Raw genomic sequence first — 3,948 nt, forward strand, 5'->3', positions numbered from 1 at the left:
ATATATATATATATATATATATATATATATATATATATATATATATATATACACACACACACACATATACATATATACACACATACATGCATGCATACATACATAGACAGACAGGCAGACAGACAAGCAGACAGACAGGCAGACAGACAGGCAGACAGACAGACATGCAGACAGACAGACAGACAGACAGGTAGACAGATCAATAGATAGATAGATATATAGATAGATAGATAGATAGATAGATAGATAGATAGATAGATAGATAGATAGATAAATGTTATATACGCATATATAATATATAATTACCAACAATGAAAACGTCTTCCCAGATATATGTTAAGTATTATTTTCTCGTAATCTGTAGGTCAATGTGTGTGCGCGTGCGCAGCCGTGCGTGCGTGCGCGTCACGAAATATATTTTATTCTACTCCAGATTCCAGGAGTACATTTCTGTCAATGAATGATCAATGGTAGCCACGTATTTCCGGTCGAGCAATTTCATACTTCCGGTAGCATTTATACTGACATGGATTTGATATAGAGGAGTTGGACGCCTTTGATATGTCGGTGACTGTATGTGTGTGCATGTGAATGCATATATTTGTATGTGTGATGTGTGCGCATAGGGTATGTGGGTCTGTGTGTCCGTGAATATTTGCATGTATGTGCATGCGTATGTATGTGCCTAACTAAATACGTATGGGTATAATATGTATGTATGTACGTATGTGTATGTATACACACATATACATACATATGTACATACATTGTATATATATATATATGTATACATACGTATATACATACACATATATATAATGGTAATTTTGGTTATATCATTTAAGTGTTATTTCGTGATGTGCAAGCTGATACCATGAGTCTTCTGTCAGATATATTCATTAGGCTATTTTTTAATTATCTTAAATAGAATAGCCGCATATCGATCAATTCCCAAAGATTGAACACACACACACACACACACACACATATATATATATATATATATATATATATATACACACACAGTCTTGTGTACATATATATATATACACACACACATGTGTACATGTACATATGCATGTCTATATATAGATGTATGTATATAAAGATGCATGTATGTATATATATCCATGCACCCACGCACACATACATTCATACATACATACATATATATATATATTGGGTTGGCAACTAAGTTCCCGCCGTTTTTTTTAAATTCGGGAATTTATTGCATTTTTAAATTTTGGAATCTATTTTTTTTTCGAGAATTCTATTTTTTAATCATTTTGGAATCTACTTTTTTTTTCTAGTTAATTTTAGTTAATTTTTGTTTATTTTTCAGATCATTAAAATGGAATGTCAAGTTAAGAAAAAACGAGCATTTTCGACACCTCCTTCTTTTTGTTTTTAATCAAGGTTCTAAGGCCGCAAAAGCTGCTCGTGACATTTGTGCTGTGTATGGAGAGGGTGCCATAGCTGAAAGAACCGCTCGTGATTGGTATGTCAAGTTCAAAAATGGAAATTTTGACCTCAAAGACGCACCTCGTTCTGGCCGTCCAGTTGAGTTCGATGAAGAGTGATTTGACCAAATTTTGCACGAAAATTCTCGTCAAACGACAAGGGAACTGGCAGAGAAGATGGAATGTTCCCACGCCACTATAGAGAAGCATCTTCACTCGATGGGAAAGGTTCAGAAGTACGGAGCATGAGTTCCGCATGCTTTAAGTGACAATAACAAAAATCAACGAGCCACAATCTCCGCTGGTCTGCTTGCTTGTCACCGCTCAACTCATGGGCACAAGCAGCGATTTCTTTACCGAATCGTTACTGGCGACGAAAAATGGTGCTTGTACATCAATATGAAGCAGCGTAAGGAATGGCTTAGCCCCAGTAAACAAGCGACACCGCGCGTGAAACAAGATCTTCATCCGTGTAAAATGATGTTGTGCGTGTATATATACATGTATATATATACATATATATATATCATATAAGAAAATACAATTTGATAATATCAAATTGAGTTGTATATTGAAAAATATTTTAATAATTTAGAGAACCACCATGGTGCATTTTTAGTTATTGTATATTTTTACGTAATCTTAATTACTTTTACATGTTTGCGCCCATCACTTATTTTACTATTTTTTCTTCTATTCTTTTAAATAGCAGCATAATGTTGTTCGATTCCGGGTCTACGCATTTACTTTATCATCATTTCTTCTTAGTTTTTTTTTCCCCCTTTTCTCCTTCCACGCCATGCTGTCTCGTGTCTCACGTGTTTTAGATCTGAACGTCAGTTTGACATTTGTGATCACGTGGTGGGCGCCATTTTCTCACGTAATACACAGTATATATTTCTTTGCTTTGGATAGTACCTCGGTCAACCAAGTTTTCTCGTTAAGTTAAGTGATGTGGCTTTTTTCCCCTTTACTAGCTAATCACACTTTCGTTACATATGTTTCCTTTTCTTTATCTACAGATATTATCTCCCCAATTAACGTTTTATGCCTTAAATTCGACAGATATTTATTGCTATTTGATGTATTTTATTATAAAACCTTGACAATTTCCTTTGTACTAAATGTTGTTTAAACGGACAGATTTTTATACTTTTCTTATTTTATGCATTTCTAAATTTAATATACGTTTTTTGAAGTTACCGGACCTGAAGAGTGTCTATCTTGTTCGATTCATTGCAGACTGACCAGATATTTCCCACTGTCATGTAGCCTTGAAACGCGCGTAGTCTTTCTCCTATTTTCGTTTCTTAAACGTAACCGATTTTAATTCTTAATCCAATATTTCATAGATTTTTATGTATTGTAAATTCTCCCTTGAATTTTTTAGATTTTTAAACTAGTTTTATATAGTACACTTTTCTTGGTGGTGTCTGATCTCCTTCTTCGTGTGAGTTGCACCATGGTGGTTCTTCTCTAGATTATTAAAAAAATATATATATATATATGTATGTATGTATGTATGTAAGGTAAGCAGAGTTTGCGGTTATAGTAACCGACTAAGGGTTGGGGGAAAAAGATTTTCGGGTTATTTCCATATAAAGGGGAACCAAGATGCTTTAAAAGCTGTGAAAAGAAGTTAGCAAAAGAAGATAGTAATAATAATACAAGAAAATTTACTAACACCATTTCAAGTGGCGTAGGAGTGGCTGTGTGGTAAGTAGCTTGCTTACGAACCACATGGTTCCGGGTTCAGTCCTACTGCGTGGCACCTTGGGCAAGTGTCTTCTACTATAGCCTCGGGCCGACCAAAGCCTTGTGAGTGGATTTGGTAGACGGGAACTGAAAGAAGCCCGTCGCATATATGTGTATGTATATATGTGTGTGTGTGTTTGTGTGTGTCTGTCTGTGTTTACGTCCCCCCAACATCGCTTGACAACCGATGCTGGTGTGTTTACGTCTCCGTAACATTAGCGATTCGGCAAAAAGGGACCGATAGAATAAGTACTAGGCTTACAAAGAATAAGTCCTGGGGTCGATTTGCTCGACTAAAGGTGGTGCTCCAGCATGGCCACGGTCAAATGACTGAAACCAGTAAAAGAGTATGTTTAGAAAGAGTGCATTATCTATGTTATCGTAAATATTGCTGGCAGATATTTATCCAAACCAATACCGTAGGGTTCTTAAGGCAACGTACTTAGTGAAATATTACGGAGAACACGACCTGTTGTCCGCAATGGGACGGACCAAAGTCTATCCATCTCTACAATTGGTCAATTATTTTTGAACCAAGGGCAAAAGTTAAAACCGTTTCAATAGATGTATAAATAAAAAAAAGAAAAAGAAATAAATAAAGGGTGCGTGGGAAAGACTATGCTATAAGTGGTACGAGGCCGCTTATGGCCTTCTGCAACTTCTAGACATAACATAAATATGAATAAATAAATAGATAAATACAGTGAGAAAAAAATATATATATACATATACA

At 35.4% G+C, this 3,948-nt stretch overlaps 1 protein-coding gene across 1 annotated transcript in view; it reads left to right on the forward strand.

The window, feature by feature from the left end:
- The first annotated feature begins 2,379 nt into the window (after positions 1-2,379).
- LOC106883138 (ankyrin repeat and SOCS box protein 13) overlaps positions 2,380-3,948 on the forward strand; it is a 58,876-nt gene continuing 57,307 nt past the window's right edge. The window contains exons 1-2 of the mRNA XM_052976541.1: positions 2,380-2,404; positions 2,703-2,776. The gene's annotated coding sequence lies outside the window, so the exon portion shown is untranslated. The remainder of the gene's footprint in view (positions 2,405-2,702; positions 2,777-3,948) is intronic.

Source organism: Octopus bimaculoides, chromosome 24 (genome assembly GCF_001194135.2).
Source record: "Octopus bimaculoides isolate UCB-OBI-ISO-001 chromosome 24, ASM119413v2, whole genome shotgun sequence".
Classification (NCBI taxonomy): Eukaryota; Metazoa; Mollusca; class Cephalopoda; order Octopoda; family Octopodidae; genus Octopus; species Octopus bimaculoides.